Raw genomic sequence first — 19,983 nt, 5'->3', positions numbered from 1 at the left:
GACAATCATTTATGACAGGTGATAGGCACCCAGACTGTATAATTGCTGTAACTGGTGCTGCAGTGTGGTCAGTGCCAGTGATATTGCTTTTTGATATTCAGTGCAAACATTGGATGAAATCTGATCTGGGAAAAGCTGACAGAATGAGGTGAGACAGGATAATCAATCACTTTACTAAGGTTAAAAGAAGTAGCTATAAGAAACGTATGCTTGTGGACACAGATGATGTACAGCAGGCCATAACATAAGCTCATCTGGTCCATGACCAGTTGGGCTAAAAAACTGGCAGTGATACAAATCTCACAACAGGAAGTAAGACCAATAAAGTGTAAATTTGTCAGCTCAGATAGAACTGAGCAAGAATTAGATGGAAATATAGCTGGAGTATAATGCCTCATGTGGGAAAACTCTTTAGAAAAGGAACAACTGGAAAACTCTTTTAGATGCTTTGCTAAAAACTGTGTTCCTAACATCAAGCTCTTAAAGAGGAGATAACTTCTTTCTCCCAACTAGGTGGCAGATGAGTTTTGTCACTTTATTGTTAAACATTAGTGTGGGTGAACTGGATTTGGGAGAAAGTAGTCATTACTCCTAAACATGTATTATGATTCTGTAACTTGTCTGCAGATGCAGTTGTGGTATCTGACAATTAGTACTAACTGTGCCTCTTCTCCATTTAACTCTAGTAGGACTAGATCTTGTACTGGAATTATTGACATGTATTTGGAACGTGTTATTTTTAAAACTCTATCTGGGTTTGGTCACAAAGAATTTTTGAGAAAAAATTGTATTATCATAGTAATTGTTGATAAATATTAATTAGTAACTGCTGGCCTTACCAGATGGGAGATGAATATCATTTGCATGTTTTCCACCAGATTGCATAATAGAAGCCACATCATCACCACAGACCCAACTTTGAAAATGCCTGTCTTGAAGCAACTGAGATGAAATTTATCTCAACCATTTTTCATCAGATGTCCAACATAGCTTTTACAAAAGGTTGCTAAAAACTGGCTACCGGTATCTCTGTTTGAAATGGTATTAGAGTTCTTTCAAAATCTGATCTTTATTTAGATAAAGGAAAATCAAATTTGCTTTAAGTAGGTGGTGGTTTAATAGGTCTGGGGCTCAGAGAATATCAAGCGCATATAGGGTGCTTTATTTCATGTCATAAATTAAATATGTTATTAATTTCAATGATTCTATACTGCTGGAAGAGTGAATTTGAACATCACAATGTGATTCAAAATGCAGAAATCATGATTTAAACTGATGTTTATGTTATGTGTCGAGAGTGAACTTATAATATTTTATTCTACATTTTTATGCTAGCAATGTTGTCGACATTCACAGGTACTTGTTTACTCTTCAAACACAATTCATAACATTGTGTCTGAAAAGATTTGCATGTTTGATGTAAGTTATTTTTAATTTTTCACTTTGTATTCTATTGAAATAAGTTATTTATTCAATTTTACTAAACTTGCTGGCTTTTGCTTTTTTCTGTTACTTATTTAAAGACCATAGAGATGTAATACATTATGTGGATTCTATCTGACTTAAACCTTCATCTAAATTTTACTGCATATTATGACTCAATGGTCTTAACACATTAACCCCTGGAGCTTTTTGTCATTTTTGCCTAAAAATCAAGTAGGAAACAGTCATTTTGAAAGCTATTTCTGAATAGACTTGTAAACACAGAATCCCCAGTTATCTTTCAATAAAATACCACCTAGTGGTGTTAGAAACATCAATTTTTTTGGCTATTTGACTCGTGCATGAGCAGAAGGGTAAAAGTTGGACTTTTTTTTTTTTTTTTTGCTAAACGGCGCCATTAATTTTGTATGGAGACCACTCTTTATTCCAAATGCCCATCTTATCCTATTTTTTGCAAAGGCTCATCTGTCTGTTAGCAGTTCATACCGGTTTGTCTTAGATGTAAGACCAAAAAGTCTAATATCTGAACACAAAACCAGATTCCGACCACGGGAAAATTTTGGGTTTAAAAAACTCAGGTCCAAAAAATGAGGTTTTTCTATTTGTATTTAGTAGTGCAATTAGATATTCCAAATTATTTGGTATCATTGTAGAGCTACATCTGTCTTCCTTTCTATAATACCATCCACTTTAGTGTATCATGCATGATCATGACGCTACAGAGCTCGGCAGTAGGCTACTACCTCCTGTCCCGTAAAGTCGTCGCTAGGGGTTAATGTGTTAACAAGAATTTTTTTTTGTTACAAATCATCAGGGAATTGCTAAATTTTTAATTTATGTGCAATGTCGATGCACAAGTGATTAAATACGCAAAGAATATTCAAATTTTGTGACGTCATCAAAATGGACTGTTTAAACTAACAGAAAAGAATGAAAACCAACAAGTTTTGTAAAAATCAAAAGAATAATTTATTTCCCTAGAACAAAAAAAGTGAAAATTTAACAAGAATGATAGTATTGCAAATTTAATCCCAAATAGTTCAAAAATTTATATAACCAGTCCTAATGAATAAAGTTTGAATCAATTCCAGTGGTGTTCTAAATAAGAACAATCAATCTAGGTGTTGAAGTCCCTGTTAGTGAGTCCTGAATGTACTAATAATATACCTGTGACCTGAACAGTGACTATATGCTAACAGTATTTTAACTAATCACAATAAATAATTCAAGATGTCCTTATCAGAATTCACTATAAATCCTGTCCAATAACATTATTGAGCACCTTGTAATTCCAGAGAATAGTAATTTGAATAAAGAGTTCCACCTGAATCAAAAACTAAACACAGCAATATATATATATATGTGTATATCACATTTAGTACTAGGATGTAGGTATATTCTGATATGAGTATGTGAGGCTGTCAATGAAATTGTTAGAAATGTGAAGCTTCTTTAATACATCTCCCAACATTTTACCTTACTGCATCACTGGAATTGAAAAGCATCAATGAATCATCTCCCCCTAATCATGGCGATTCACTCTAAACATATATTTTATTTGAGTTTAGTATAACTTAAATATGGATATATTCCATGGAAATAAGTTTAAATACATGTGTAACAGTTTAAATGAAGGTCCAAATCTGCCTTGCGTTTGATGAAAATGAAAATGTTGTAGGGCAAAGTTTACATGTATTCATTGGATGACTGGTGATAAATGTGACTTAATGTTCATTCTTTGCTCACATTATAACTGAAGCTATACAAATGTTTTGTACCACAATCAGAAGTTTCAAAGTCTATTCAATTAATGAAACGTTACGGGACCCTGTTTTTTCATAAAACTGATAAACATGCATTTTTGGAATTGCAGTGCGCATCATTTCAGTTGCAGAGATCACTCCTAGTGTCATAAAAGAAACAGTTCTGATGTAATTTCTTATCATGCTTGGATATTTCTCCATTAAAAGAATAGCTTGGTTTTGTTGCAAAAGCTGGCACATTATATCCTATGACTCTCCAGTAGAGAGGTAGACCTAATTTTATGCAGATATTATGGTCAAGCTTGTTATGATTAAATGCACTTAGCCAGCTTATGTATGATAAGATGACATTTGGTGATGTCATTGGTCTTACCCATTTTACAGCACATGATAGGCTATACATGGCAACTAGTATAATTATTGCAGGATGAACCCCGCCAAAAAACACCAGACCACGGTAAGAATGAAGACAGAGGTGACGTAGCAGTGATTGATAAAGGGAAGCCCCTTAGATCATTCAGCCACCCGGGAGGCCACAGTTTTGGTAAGAAAAAATTGTACCCTCATTTATAGCAGATATACTTCAAATAAGAGGATGTTTCTGATCATCAAGATTTACTAACTTTTGATTGGGATATTTCAAAATAAAAAAACATGTTGCATTTCAAATTAATACATCCGAATCATCTGTGAGTGGGATTTACTGTATTCATAATCACATGATCTGCCACAAAGTTCTTGTTTTTCCAAAGGATACGTACTTGCATTATTTGCTTTTGAACGCCAAAACGTTGTCTGTACTACTTTTCTCACCCAGTATGACTATTCTTCCCTTCAGGCTCTTGCATTTTTTTCATCATTATTTTTGCATCAGCCACCATTGAGCATGCCAAGAAGAGTATGATGGAATATATTGATGCTATTTATTTGGCATACTTTTGCTAACTGTGCAAAAAGGACAGTTATTATGTGCAAATTTAATGCTGGATAAACCGATCTAATTTTAAAAAAGTTATAATGGATAAAATACATGAGGTCAAATAAGTTCATATTTTGTATAGGTGTTATAAAGCAAATATTGTAATATCATTCACTTTTCCTAAAATGTCATTGGCAGTGAATAGAATACGATGTTTATGCACCACACCCCCAATCCATACATGCAGTTTTCATATCTCATGGACATTTCGACAAAATGTGATACTCACATTGCCAATACAATTCCATGGGTGATAATTTTGAAAAGCATTATATACTTAATAGCTTGACTAAAATCAAAGTAGTTCTCATCCATGCAGTTTTTGAGATATTTTACTCGCCTTGACCCCACATGTCTGCTGCTATCGGTAGCTATTGGTTACCTTGCTAGCTGTCTGTTGGTATTTCACTGGCTACATTCTGTGAAGTAACTACGGGAGTTGTACATACCTCACATCAATTTCAAGAACACAAGCTTGAAATACCTAATTCACAAATTTATGTTTATCGTTAACTATTCAACAATAATAGCTCAGAAAGATACATCATAGCATTAAGTTAAGAAATCTGCCAGGTACCAATTTAAGAAAATTTCACCTGTCACCTTAAACATTTTGTGCCAAAACAATTTCTGTCAAAGGTTTTGTACAACTCGCATATTTAGACATTATTTAGCAAAATGGCATGAAGGAATTTTTTTATACAAAATTAATGTTATTATTCTCTCTCTCTCTAATTGCAGCAAAAAGCATTGCATTATGTAAACTGTGCACTAAAACTGCCTTCTTGGAAAAAATTAAAATTGTGTACAATGGAAGATGTCATCTGTCTTTTCCTTTGCCATCATTAAGTCAGGAAAATAATAAAATTACTTGACAATGTTGACTCAATGGTAAGAACGGAGTTTACAGTTGCAAATAGTTACAGAATATGAGACAATCTCTTAGTTATCAATAATAGATCTTCTCTGTTCTGGAAGCAATTATTTGTTCAATATTTTTTACCAAATAAGAAAAGTGTCACTAGACATTTACTTTTAATAATATATATTAAAAATTGAAGCATCACGCACACACACACATTACTGACTTGGTACTGACATTCGATTGATGCTGATATTATTAGTACTGAGAGCGGAAAATGGGTATTCCATTGTCTAGCTATTTGTGAGAGATGAAAGTTAAGTAAAAGAAACAAATATTAGGCCATGTTGGAAGACTGATATACTGCTGTGGTGGACTGTGTTTATCTGACAATGACACATCACATAAATGCACTTACAACTGACCTTTGAAATTAACCAATCTCAAGCCCAGAATGCAAAATAAAATACATACCGTACATACTCGCATATAAGCCCGTTCGCATACATACCGACCCCCAAACTGAACAGGTATAAACACTAAAAAGTGCATTACCTGAGCATAAGCCGACCCACAATTCCAAGAGATCTCAAGATGCATGAGGTAAGTTCGAACTGCATTTATTTAGGCAAACTTATATTTTCGAAAAAAATACTCTTCTTGAACATGTAGATTTTGCTGATTATGCACCCTGTACAATCAAATGTGCATACCTTTTTACAAATATTACCACAATTTGTAGGATCGCTTACATCACTGAAAATGAGTAACCTGTGAGCACATGATTCATTGTAAATGAAGGAGCTATTAAGGACTAGCTGAAATGTTATCTGGAAGAATGCAATTTGGCTGAAACAATAAAGGAAAATCTGCATCAAATTTATTTGTGAATAAATAAGGATTTAAGTTATGCTATGCATGCTTTGCACTGTGTAAGTACTGTACATTATAGTTCAACCTGGTCTCCCAGATAAACTCAACCGGCCCATGAATTATGAAGTCTGTATTTACCTTTACTTAATTTCATGTCGGAGAAATCATAAAATATGCACATGCAAAATAATAGCAAAATTAATCTTGTGTGCACTTGGAACAGAATGAATATCTGGCTGTAGTACGATGTGCTTCTATCAATATGATTGATACCATAAACTCCGACATTATTCCATGCAAAGTGTGACCTGCAAAAAAAAACAGTTGATATTCATACTCATTCAGAACTTGGTCAAAACATTTTGACAGTGTGTCAAAGGTTAAATGTATTCTTAGCATGAAAAAATTTTCTAAACTTAGAATATTTCAACCACATGAATGTGGAAAAGCTTTTCCTTATCTTATGACCCACAATTATAAAGTCGGCATCTATGCATTACTGCTTATGTGTAATTCATTAGCTGTTAATTCAAATCCAATACTGTGGAACTGTACACCAAAGTCAAGAAAAGTAGGGGCCCTCACGCTGTACTACCAATACTGGTATACAAGTTGAAAAAGGAAAACTGTTTGCAAATTTACTCTGCACAAATGCCAGATCATCAACAAGTAAAGAACATAGATATGGCAGAGACCCAACAGTGTAATATTGACCTCATAGGATTTAGCATAGCCATGATGTCCAATATATTATCCATTTATTTTACAGACTTTCCATTGATTACTAACTCTACAATTTTCAAACTTTTAATTCTTTGTCATAAAAACTGTCCACAAGATACCATATCCATCACTGTCTGTAAGACAGTTTCATTGGTGACACTCACCATTCATATCAACAAGTATACTTGTGATTTATGTGAAGTGCATTTTCTGTGCAGTTAATTACTGAAGACTGTGCCATGACATGTCCTGTTTTTGTGTCTGCAAAAGAGAGATGAATAAGGTTCATTACAATAAGAGTACACAGCTTAACACTTACAGGAAAAGAAAGTAAATACATTATAATATCCATTTTTTCTTGTATCTACTTAGTTAAGGCCAAATATGATATATTGCCTGATGCAAAGAGTTAAATAATTAAGAGATGCAAAAAAAAAAAGTTACCTCCCCTGTACTATGCCTCTCCCAAAGAGCTAAGAGATTGGGGGAAAAAAGAGAAACAAAGCTAGTATAATGAGGCTAATATATCATAATTATTTGCATATGCATAATCAAAAAGAAATAATGGCAGATGTGGTTCACTACACCAAAAGAAAAATTGCAATTATGCTTAAGGTTACAAGGGACCATTTTTATACACAAAATAAATGCAGTACACACCAGCCTAATATAATACTTCATAAAAAAATAAAATGCATGAGTGAGGCCAAAAAGGTCCTTATTTTTGGATAGGTATCATGAAGCAAAACATGGATATCATTCACTTGATCTGACAAGTCAATGGACATTCATTGAAAAAGAAGTTTATGCCCCCAACCCAAAGTCTATGCATATATTTTCACGTTGGAAGGCAATTTTTGACAGTACGTGATGCGCACAGTGCAAACGCAAGCCCTTTACCTAGATGATAATTTTAAATAAATATTGAGTACTTAATAGCGTGATGCAATTCAAATTAGTTGTCATTCACCATTTATATTCATGTTTAATTGTTAAATAAGAATGGAACAGAAAGGCACATCATAGCCTTAAGTTGTCCCCTGCCAGCTAAAATAACTGATGTTTCAAAAGAAATGGGAAGTATCACTATGAAAGACGTACCGTGTGTATGTCTGATATGGTGAAAGCGAATAAGTGCGTTGAAATTAACTTGTCCAAAATACCACCATTTCCAGTTAGCGACTTTCTAAAACATATCATTATAAATTCACACTGCTTAAAATTAAAGACAAAGCGATACTTAACGAATGTTAACTTAGGTTATGAAGGGTCTAAAATCGATCAGTGGGAAAGCCCTCGAGGATTTTAAAAATAGGCACAAACCTCAAGATTTGGCATGCTATTTTACACAAAAAAGGAATATCAAATTTGGTAATAATTGTAATGTAAAATGACAATTTTTGAATAATATTATCACTTGGAACAAATGTCTCTGTTTTCATCGAAATGATAAGTGTCCTTCAGCCAAGATCGTCTTACCATTGTCATTGTCTTTGTCACCATGACTACAAGAACGGTAACTGTCTTGGGTATCGCTCTACAGATATTATGAACTTCTGAGAGAGTTACGGGTGTAAGGTGAATCTATTTACATTTGAAACATGCACAATGGACAGAATGATTGTATAACTCTATGTTACTGTCATGTACTGTGGCTGAAATGTCTCTTCGTATTATACTTGTGGGAGCTGTACATGATCTAAGCACATGGATCACTAAAATGACTGCTCCCTTGTGATAAAATATTCAGCATAAATTAGTGTAAAGCACATTATTTTGAGCAGTTATTAAAAAAGGGAAAATGAATTTGACAGACTAAACAAAATAGCTTCTGAAAGTGCGCTGAATGACTTACAAAATATACAACATGTATTATTTAAAAAAAAGTATTGGCTTTCTTTTAACAATTTATCTCTGAAGTCCAGGAAGTGAAAAGAGTCAAGCGGAGCTAGCAGTTTAGTAAAAGATGCACATCTGAAGTAAGTCCAATCTGAATACTCTATTACCCATGCTACACCGGTCAATCATGCACCAAAAAAAAAGGGGGGGGGGGGAATTAAAAGATCTTTTAGCAATACTTAAGATATACAAGTTTTTTTTTATTAAATAGCCAGTATAACCAGTGAGAAAACCTGTGAAAATTATTTTTCTTAAAAATTCTAACCCCGATGCCACATACGAAACTTGTGAGATCCACCTTTAACTCTCATTCCTGGTAACGGAGTGATAGAAGCTCAACAGTTCGTCCTCATTAGGTGAGCATTGTCGCTTCAGTGTTTCTAAATATGTAAAGAAACTTGCTGCTTCCTTGAGCGACACTTCAACTCTTTAAATTTCAACATAAAGTGTAAGCCGTAGTTCAACATTTTCTAAAAGTCTCCTGTTGCGACTTTCGAAGGTAATACATTTCTCGAACTACTGAACGGCTTGTCTTATTGATGGATCTCGACTCTCTTGATTTTGTGACAGACGTTGAATTTGCTGATTTAATCTCACTTATGTAATCTTCGTAATCACTGGCATATACTTCAGCTACAACTTCTGTTAACGTACCAGGTGACACCAACAGTCGTCTTCCGGCAACTTGTTTTCGTCTTCGAGTTTCTTCTCAGCAAAGTATGATTTCTACGATTTCATTCCGGAGTTTGATAGCGTATGGTTTACACACACTATATATATTATATATAGAGAGAGTTTCTCACCCTGCGATTATATAATTCATTCATCTTTCACAATGTGAAGTAGATGGAAGAATGGAAGCATATTGCCTTCTTGTCAAAGAATTACATGCAGTCATTCGAATGAATGTTTCAAATAATATTGAGTACGACTCCTAGTTTGATCTAGGCATATACATATACGACATGAAATGAAATGTTAAATAACGTAGAACGAGGTTTAACGCTGCTACATTTTAGTGTATGTGATCCAGCTATTTTCCACTTTGAAAATGGAACTGGAACATTGCAAATAATAATAATAATAATAATAATAATAATAATGATAAAGACTTTGTATAGCGCCTAATCTTTGGAAGTTCTAAGCGCTTTTCAACATTAGACAACACCTATAAAATAAAAAAATAAAAAACATATAATGATATGATTACAAACACAAACACCATGAAATTAGAAAACATAGAAAAAAACATGCTGAGAATATTTAAGGTAGGAAACATTATTAGGTCTTTACGTTTGTTCTTGCAGTCGAAATAAGTGAGTTTTGAGAGCACTCTTGAATGTGATCACTGTGTATTTGTGTCTAGGTTCAGTGGGCAATTCATTCCACGTTGCTGGGCCCTGGTATGCAAAAGAACGCTGTCTTTATGACTTTGTTTTCATAGTGGGAATAATGAGTATACGATTGTCAGAAGAGGAGCGTAAATATCTTGCTTGTGTTTACACATCGGTGAGGTCTGAAGGTATGTTGGACTCGAGTCCATCAGTGATACATAGCTCAGAGAACACATTTTGTGTTTGATTCTGGATCAAGTGGATAGGCAGTGAAGGGTAAAGAGCAGCGGGGGTAGTGAAGTGGGCCACTTTAGCCTCAATGGGAATTAGCATTAAAAACACCCCTGGGCCACTTTAGCCTCAATGGGAAATTTAACATTACGAAAACACCTGGGCCACTTTAGCCTCAAGGGAAATTTAACATGGGAAAAAATTTTGGGCTTGTTTAGCCTCAAGGGGAATTTAACATGGGAAAAAATTTTGGGCTTGTTTAGCCTCAAGGGGAATTTAACATGGGAAAAAAATCTTGGGCTACTTTAGCATCAAGGGAAATTTAACATGGAAAAAAATCTTGGGCCTGTTGAGCCTCAAGGGGAAATGGAACAGGGTCGGGACCCTATTTTAATAAGGTCCCGACCTGATAGGTCTATGGAAATGGAACAGGGAAAAATTGAAACAGGGAGGGTCTCTATTATTTTTTTAAAAAAAAAAAAAGAGGGTAGGCAATTGAAAGTCTATCTCTTTTCGAGAGATGTGGGTGGCCCTTAAAAGGGCCTTTGGTTTTATGTTAATATATCCTTAATATTATATCGTGGATAAACACCCATGTATCTATTTATAGCTATAATCAGCTTAAATTCCTATAAAATCTCACTATCTATTTATACTACAACTTGTGGGTTATTCCTTTGGAAAATCCCACTATCTTTTTATAGCCTCAGCTTGAGTGACGTTCCTGTTTATGAACTCTAATACATATGTATAGCTACAACCTGTGGAAATCCCCAAGTCCATATTTATAGTCTCAAAATTTCCAGCGTCAGTGACGTCACAATACTGAACACTATGGGATAAATGTCAACAGTGTTGCAAGTGGCTGACCTGAATATGCGCTACTATAGGTAGGTAGGTAGAGTGTATTTGATAGGGATAAAGTGAGTTTTATAGGAACAAACAGAGACCAATACACACACACACACACACACACACACACACACAACGTACGCGCGCAGACATACGCACACACACACAGAGGGAAAAGGAAAAAAAAAACAAATCCTAACATAATATCCATACAAACGTACCCGAACGCACACAATCCCCAAATATACTATCCACACAACGTCGCTAACGCATACAAACCCAAAATATACTATCCACACGGAAGGGATGGAAAACAAAACCAAATATACTATCCATACAAACGTACCCGAACGCATACAATCCCCAAATATACTATCCACACAACGTCGCTAACGGTAAAAACCCCAAATATACTATCCACACAACGTCATTAACGCGTACAAACCCCAAATATACTATCCACACAACGTCGCTAACGCATAAAAATCCCCAAATATACTATCCACACTCGGGAGGAAGAAGAAAAAACAACAAAATATACGATCTACACAACGTACGCGAATACACACAGACACAGACACACACACACACACACACACACACACACACACACACAGAGGGAAGAGGAAAAAAACAAACCCCAAATATACTATCCACACTCGGGAGGAAGAAAAAAAAAACAACCAAATATACGATCTACACAACGTACGCGAATACACACACACACAGACACACTCACTCACACACACACACACACACACACACACACACACACAGAGGGAAGAGGAAAAAAACAAACCCCAAATATACTATCCACACAGAAGGAAGATAATACAAACCCCAAATATACTATCTACACATGGAAGAGGAAGAATACAAATCCCATACCTACTATCCACACGGAGGTGAGATGTAAAAAAATAAACCCCATATCTACAATCTACGCAGAGGGAAGAAGAAATAAATAACCCAATATACACTATCCTCAAAGAGGGAAGAGGAAAAAGCCATAATATACTAACCACACAGAGGGAAGAAGAAAACCATTATACACTATCCACACGGAGTGAAGAAATAACCCTTTATATATGCTATCAACATAGAATGAAGAAAATAACCCATTATATTCCATCAACACAGAGTGAAGAAGAAAAAGATTTTTGAGAGCACCTAAGCCCTCACCTGCAATGACCAACTCTGCCAAACACCTACAACCCACCCCAACACTACAAAACCCATTTAATCCGTTATTTTATGGCATCAGTGTGTGATTTAGAAAACATCAAGACACAAAATGATGAATGAATAGACTGACTATTGTTTACCGACTTGCATGCCTAAAGAGCGTGCGTGAAGGAAAACATCCTTCCATTTCAATTCTAACTAAAACATGTTCCAGAGGGATAGAGATAGGTGAAAGAGCACAATTTCATAAAGTGTGAGTAAAAACAAAACACGCCATCCATATTACAGAATGTCAAGACTAAGAGACACTTACGTTTTCTTTCTGGTCTAGTCTCTTTTAGAAGGTAGTATGAAATTTCACATCAGGGCCAATGGATCGGCTCACATTGTCAATTTTTCCATTTCAATGTCTTTACTGGAACAAGTTCTTCATCATCTTCAATTTCTTCTTCTTCTGAATCCCTCTTCTCTGTTTCGTTTTGTTTCTGTTTCTTCTCTTTTCTCTTAGGGCACTCTGAATCCCAATGTCCTTTCTCCCGACAGCGATATTAGGTATCTTGAATTTTGTCTCTCTTTCTTAGACGAAGCAGGTATTCTGGAGACAAATACCCATTTACTTTTGCAGATATAGCAAACTTCATCAGCACTTACACACTTTCGTATGACTCTCATCAAATCAACGACCAAAAGAGAAGTTTTTTTGCCACTTTCGCCTGTGAATTATGCTTTCGTATGACTTTTAGCAAATATTTGACCAGCAGGTCGATCTGTGCTGACTCTTCCATATTCTTGATCGCTTGAGAGTGGAATGAATACTCTGACGCTAAGACACTTTTCCTATGTACAGGGACCTGCTGCGTATGAAACCTAGTCAAATGTAATTTTGCAATAAGATGAAACGATTTCATTGAGAAAGTAAAAGGCAATGACGTGCCGTGTCGCCTCACACAAGAGCTGAAGTGTTAGCTCAAATCAGTGTCAGCGATTTCGAAGACGACATAACTGAGCTTTAATCAATGTTCTCCATTTATGCCACAAAACCACGAGTCCTGCTTCACGCCAAAAGAAATTTCGTTCAGTCCGTAAAATATAGTATCACATCTGAGAAACGCAAAAACGAACTTCCAGAATAATGAGAACGACGACTTACACCTACATCGTAAATTTATGAGTTTAAGTAGTGCGTAAAACTTAGTCAAATTAATTTTTTATAGTCAAGACGAAACGATCTATTTTCGAAGAAGAAAGCAGACACCAAGCGACAATGGCGATCCGTGTCACACAACACTTTTCAAAATGTATTATTATAGGTTTGTTCTAGCGATCTGCACGGTTAAATTAAATGTTGATGTATTTTGCAATAAGACGGACACAATTTCCATGGGATCGCCCATGGTACGATTGTTCGTGCATTAGTTTAATTTGTTAAAATATTTTTTTATATAAATCGCCTATAGGATAGACTCAGTAAAGCATGGCCATTCTCGTCACTGTGTGAATAGCTGCTCAAGTCAATTCGAAGTGAACGCGGTAAGAAAATAAGTATAGCCAATGAAATGCATTACAACGGGTGATGCATTATTTTGTTCTAAGACTGTGTGGCATAATAATCCCTACGCTCTTGCGTTGCTACCATTACAGTGCAGACAGACTGGAATGTGAACTTCCAAGCCCTTTTTGTGTATTGTACCATTTCTTCTTACCACATCAAAATACTGAGCGTCACAGTATTGGTTCGCGTTTTCAAGCTGACCATTTTTTTTATATCTCATTTAAACATTTTAACATAAACACTCACAGTCACACCGGTAGAGTCAGAACAGACGTGTTACAGTATTGAGGGGCATGTTGTCTTCTTTTTCTTTTTTTCTTCAAACTAATAAATTTGGGGTTTGTATGAAGTAAAGAACCGAAAGTACAGTGAACCTCAAGGATGATGACCCAATCTGTCTGTCTATTGATGCGTGTATTTACTTAAGAAGAAATATGACCTCTAAAACACAAAGAGATACGGCAAGCATGATTAGAATGAACACAACAATGTTTTCCTTCCCGCCCGTGTAATTTAGAGTTTCAATCGTCTTTGAAGACAAACTTGGTCTCCTTTTGTAGGGTTTGAAATAAAAAAAAAAAACTGAAAAATCTTAAGCACTCGTACCATGGGCGATCCCATGGAAATTGTGTCCGTCTTATTGCAAAATACATCAACATTTAATTTAACCGTGCAGATCGCTAGAACAAACCTATAATAATACATTTTGAAAAGTGTTGTGTGACACGGATCGCCATTGTAGCTTGGTGTCTGCTTTCTTCTTCGAAAATAGATCGTTTCGTCTTGACTAAAAAAATTTAGTTTGACTAAGTTTTACGCACTACTTAAACTCATAAATTTACGATGTAGGTGTAAGTCGTCGTTCTCAGTATTCTGGAAGTTCGTTTTTGCGTTTCTCAGATGTGATACTATATTTCACGGACCGAACGAAATTTCTTTTGGCGTGAAGCAGGACTCGTGGTTTTGTGGCATAAATGGAGAACATTGATTAAAGCTCAGTTATGTCGTCTTCGAAATCGCTGACACGGATCTGAGCTAACACTTCAGCTCTTGTGTGAGGCGACACGGCACGTCATTGCCTTTTACTTTCTCAATGAATTCGTTTCATCTTATTGCAAAATTACATTTGACTAGGTTTCATACGCAGCAGGTCCCTGTACATAGGAAAAGTGTCTTAGCGTCAGAGTATTCATTCCACTCTCAAGCGATCAAGAATATGGAAGAGTCAGCACAGATCGACCTGCTGGTCAAATATTTGCTAAAAGTCATACGAAAGTATAATTCACAGGCGAAAGTGGCAACAAAACTTACTCTTTTGGTCGTTGATTTGATGAGAGTCATACGAAAGTGTGTAAGTGCTGATGAAGTTTGCTATATCTGCAAAGGTAAATGGGTATTTGTCTCCAGAATACCTGCTTCGTCTAAGAAAGAGAGACAAAAGTCAAGATACCTAATATCGCTGTCGGGAGAAAGGACATTGGGATTCAGAGTGCCCTAAGAGAAAAGAGAAGAAACAGAAACAAAACGAAACAGAGAAGAGGGATTCAGAAGAAGAAGACATTGAAGATGATGAAAAACTTGTGCCAGTAAAGACATGGAAATGGAAAAATTGACAATGTGAGCCGATCCATTGGCCCTGATGTGAAATTTCATACTACCTTCTAAAAGAGACTAGACCAGAAAGAAAACGTAATTGTCTCGTAGTCTTGACATTCTATAATAAGGATGGCGTGTTTTATTTTTACTCACACTTTATGAAATTGTGCTCTTTCACCTATCTCTATCCCTCTGGAACATGTTTTAGTTAGAATTGAAATGAAAGGATGTTTTCCTTCACGCACGCTCTTTAGGCATGCAAGTCGGTAAACAATAGTCAGTCTATTCATTCTATGTTGATAGCATATATAAAGGGTTATTTCTTCACTCCGTGTGGATAGTGTATAATGGTTTTCTTCTTCCCTCTGTGTGGTTAGTATATTATGGCTTTTTCCTCTTCCCTCTTTGAGGATAGTGTATATTGGGTTATTTATTTCTTCTTCCCTCTGCGTAGATTGTAGATATGGGGTTTATTTTTTTACATCTCACCTCCGTGTGGATAGTAGGTATGGGATTTGTATTCTTCCTCTTCCATGTGTAGATAGTATATTTGGGGTTTGTATTATCTCCCTTCTGTGTGGATAGCATATTTGGGGTTTGTTTTTTTCCTCTTCCCTCTGTGTGTGTGTGTGTGTGTGTGTGTGTGAGTGTGTCTGTGTGTGTGTATTCGCGTACGTTGTGTAGATCGTATATTTGGTTGTTTTTTCTTCTTCCTCCCGAGTGTAGATAGTATATTTGGGGTTTTTATGCGTTAGCGACGTTGTGTGGATAGTATATTTGGGGTTTGTACGCGTTAATGACGTTGTGTGGACAGTATATTTGTGGTTTGTACCCGTTAGCGACGTTGTGTGGATGGTGTATTTGGGGATTGTATGCGTTCGGGTACGTTTGTATGGATAGTATGTTAGGATTTGTTTTTTTCCTCTTCCCTCTGTGTGTGTGTGTGTGTCTGCGCGCGTGCTTTGTGTGTGTGTATTGGTATCTGTTTGTTCCTATAAAACTCACTTTATCCCTATCAAATACACTCTACCTACCTACCTATAGAAGCGCGTATTCAGGTCAGCCACTTGCAACACTGTTGACATTTATCCCATAGTGTTCAGTACAGTGACGTCACTGACGCTGGAAATTTTGAGACTATAAATATGGACTTGGGGATTTGCACAGGTTGTAGCTATACATATGTATTAGAGTTCATAAACAGGAACGTCACTCAAGCTGAGGCTATAAAAAGATAGTGGGATTTTCCAAAGGAATAACCCACAAGTTGTAGTATAAATAGATAGTGAGCTTTCATAGGAATTTAAGCTGATTATAGCTATAAATAGATACATGGGTGTTTATCCACGATATAATATTAAGGATATATTAACATAAAACCAAAGGCCCTTTTCAGGGCCATCCACATCTCTCGAAAAGAGATAGACTTTCAATTGCCCTCCCTTTTTTTTTTAACAAAAAATAGAGACCCTCCCTGTTTGAATTTTCCCCTGTTCCATTTCCAAAGACCCATCAGGTCGGGACCTTATTAAAATAGGGTCCCGACCCTGTTCCATTTCCCCTTGAGGCTCAACAGGCCCAAGATTTTTTTCCATGTTAAATTCCCCTTGAGGCTAAACAAGCCCAAAATTTTTTCCCATGTTAAATTCCCCTTGAGGCTAAACAAGCCCAAAAATTTTTCCCACATTAAATTTCCCTTGAGGCTAAAGTGGCCCAGGTGTTTTCGTAATGTTAAATTTCCCATTGAGGCTAAAGTGGCCCAGGGGTGTTGTTAATGCTAATTCCCATTGAGGCTAAAGTGGCCCACTTCACTACTAGCGGGAGGTGTGCCTTGATCGTGGTACTTTAAGTATGATCCGAGTAGCTGTGTTTTGAACATTTTGAAGTTTTTGGAGTAGATATTGAGATGAACCAGACATAATTGAGTTACAATAATCCAGTCTTGAAAGTACTAATGAACACAAGTGTTTTAGTGGCATCAACTGAAAGATATTTGCGAATGGAGCTGATGCGTCTCAGCTCAAGATATGCAACCTTGCATATGTTCATGACATGTTGGTGCAATGTGAGAGTACTATCTAGAGTAACATGTACGGATGTATATTGGGATTGCAATTTTCTCTTTATCATCTTTAAATATAGCACACTGACTGTTATATTTACCATCCATGCCAACTTGTAGCATGTATCTGCGATCTTGGATCTACGTTTCTCGTATGCATCATGTTCGATTGTCTCCAACTTAAGGACCCTGTGTTTCCACGTCTTAGTGTGAAAGTTTAGCACACTGGCTAAAAGTTAAAATCTACGTTGCATCTAACGTCTTTCAGAAACGTATCTTTTCAATCCTTGTTTCATCTTCGATCTTCTCTTTTTCTACCTTCTATTAAAATTTCTAAACTATGAGATGGAAAGAAAATGTATGTGAAGTTTAATTCCAATATACAGTATATAATTTTACATTTAATCACTGTATGCTACTTGAGCATTTGTTAACGCATATTAAAATTCCACAACTAAAAATGTATAGAAGAAATCACAAATACAGTCGGGGCCCCGAGTTGCCGAGTGGTCTAAAGCGCTCTTCGTTACGGATCACTGCCATCTCACCTCTGTCTGCGGCGGTTCGAGTCTAAGATTCAGCCAATGTGGGCATGTGAGAAAGCCTGCCAGTAGCTTCTCGTGGGTCGGTGGTTCTTTCCGGGGTTTTCCGGGTTCTTCCTCCACCATTAATACTGGCCGCCATGTATAGCCTATCGTGCTGAAATGGCGTTAAAACCCCACAACAAATACAGTCTGGAGAAGAAGAAGAAAAAACTCATTATATTAAAATGGTAACTATTACAAACCTTGTTAAAACGTATGTACTATTTTTTTTATTTTTTTTAATTTTTCGGGGGGGGGGGGGGGGCAGCAGTCAGATGCCCCCACCATTTCCCCAAAAAATCAAAAGTATTTTATGTTTGTGTCTTTCTCCTCAGATGTGTTGTATGTTTTATTTAAAAACAAAATTTTACCTCAAAAATTTAGTTTTTAGACTTTTTGATGGGGTATTTATGTTTCCTTAGTGTTATCTAAAGGGTTGTTCGTCCGAGCCTGGTTTCCCTCATCTTGCTCGAAGTTCCTTTCCTTGAAATTGTTGTGACCTTTGATAGAGGTCGCCTAGGTCTCAGTGTTTGCTATATCTTGTGGTGCCATACTGTGCGTATGCTATATTTTTCTGTATGTTTGAGACAGCATGTATATGTCAAATATCTTTCAAGTCAATATCTTAAGTATAAGAACAATTATAGATTATTTAAATGAATGTGATCAGAAAGGTGCCATGGTACATACAAAAAGCGCTAGAAAAATTTGGTTTTGGAAACAATTTCCAAAAATGGACCGAAATCCTGTACAAAAATTTAACTTCAAAAGTGCAGGTCAACGGAGCTAGTACTGAGCAATTTGAAATTCAAAGATCAGTGCGGCAAGGATGCCCACTATCTATGATATCATATGTAATAGCAATAGAAATACTCAATATAAAAATAAGACTAAATACAAGGATTGAAGGCATAAATGTTCCAAACATAAAAGAGGAAATAAAGATGTTACAATACGCCGATGATTGTACAAACTTCATAAAAGACCCTAATTACTATAAATACTTGATACAGGAATTTGAAAAATTTGAAAAAGCCTCGGGGTCAATAATCAACCATGAAAAAACGGAAATACTAAAAATAGGTAACTGGAGGGGAAATCACTCTGGACTACCCCTCCCTCCATCAGATCAAGGAGAAAATCAAAGCACTTGGTATATATTTCAGAAAAGGAGAAGAGCAAGCAAACTGTATGGAAGTGAGAGAAAAAATAGACAGACATGTGAACATTCGGGCACTTGCGCCACTCTGCCTCATGGAACGGGCCCAAGTGGCCAAACCATACATATATACAAATATTAATTATATACTAAAGTCAAACGACATTAATAATACAACATTGCAAAAAAATTGATAAACCCTTCATTAACTATGTTTGGGATTTTAAAACACATTATGTAGAAAAAGAAACTTTATATAAAGCAAGGGAAAAAGGAGGACTAGCAATACCGAATCCAATGTTAATTAAGCATGCTAATATTCTAAATAGATTTTAAAAAATGCAAACAGAGACAGAATACCCGTGGGAACGGATATATGTATATTGGTATGGTTTTTTTTAAAATGAGAAACAGAAGAAACATCTATCAAAATAATAAACTTGTAAAAGAACTAGAAGTACCTAGAAGATTTAGATATATTAGAGAACTACTACAAATGTATATATATATAATAAAGAGCTATGGGAAATAGATGATAAAGTTATATACAAATGGATAAGGGAAATAACTACAAAACAAGTATAAAAATAAAGTAGAAGAAGATAAGCTATATATTAATTGGGAAAGAGCATGGTGGCACTGGGTTAAACTAGGCTCCCTTACAACACAAAGCCTCTGCTTCAAATACATGCATGATGCATGGTTGACGGGAGAGGTTGCAGTGCGACGGCATATGGTCCGAGTACCGCCAAATTGTCCACTGTGCAAAAAAAAACCCCATAATTTTAGCAAACATCATGTTATCGCTTAGTGCGAGAAAAGAAAAGTAGAAAGACTAAGAGTTATCGAGAAAATTAGTAAGAACGACAGATATAGAAAAGAAAAC

The 19,983-nt window shown here is 35.9% G+C and overlaps 1 protein-coding gene across 6 annotated transcripts in view; it reads right to left on the bottom strand.

Moving 5' to 3' along the window:
* LOC149783405 (uncharacterized) overlaps window positions 1-8,302 on the bottom strand; it is a 38,995-nt gene extending 30,693 nt beyond the window's left edge. For 2 of the 6 annotated variants that reach the window (XM_089931635.1, XM_089931640.1), the window contains exons 1-2: window positions 8,061-8,112; window positions 6,808-6,904 (exon numbers count right to left, since the gene is read on the bottom strand). The gene's annotated coding sequence lies outside the window, so the exon portion shown is untranslated. The other 4 variants (XM_089931637.1, XM_089931636.1, XM_089931639.1 and 1 more) reach the window with 4 other exon arrangements.
* Between the last annotated feature and the right edge of the window lie 11,681 nt (window positions 8,303-19,983).

This window comes from Sinohyriopsis cumingii, chromosome 14, assembly GCF_028554795.1.
Source record: "Sinohyriopsis cumingii isolate HCF-2022 chromosome 14, ASM2855479v2, whole genome shotgun sequence".
NCBI lineage: Eukaryota > Metazoa > Mollusca > Bivalvia > Unionida > Unionidae > Sinohyriopsis > Sinohyriopsis cumingii.
Note: the sequence above shows the minus strand (reverse complement) of the source record. Positions and strands in the feature narration are given on the sequence as shown.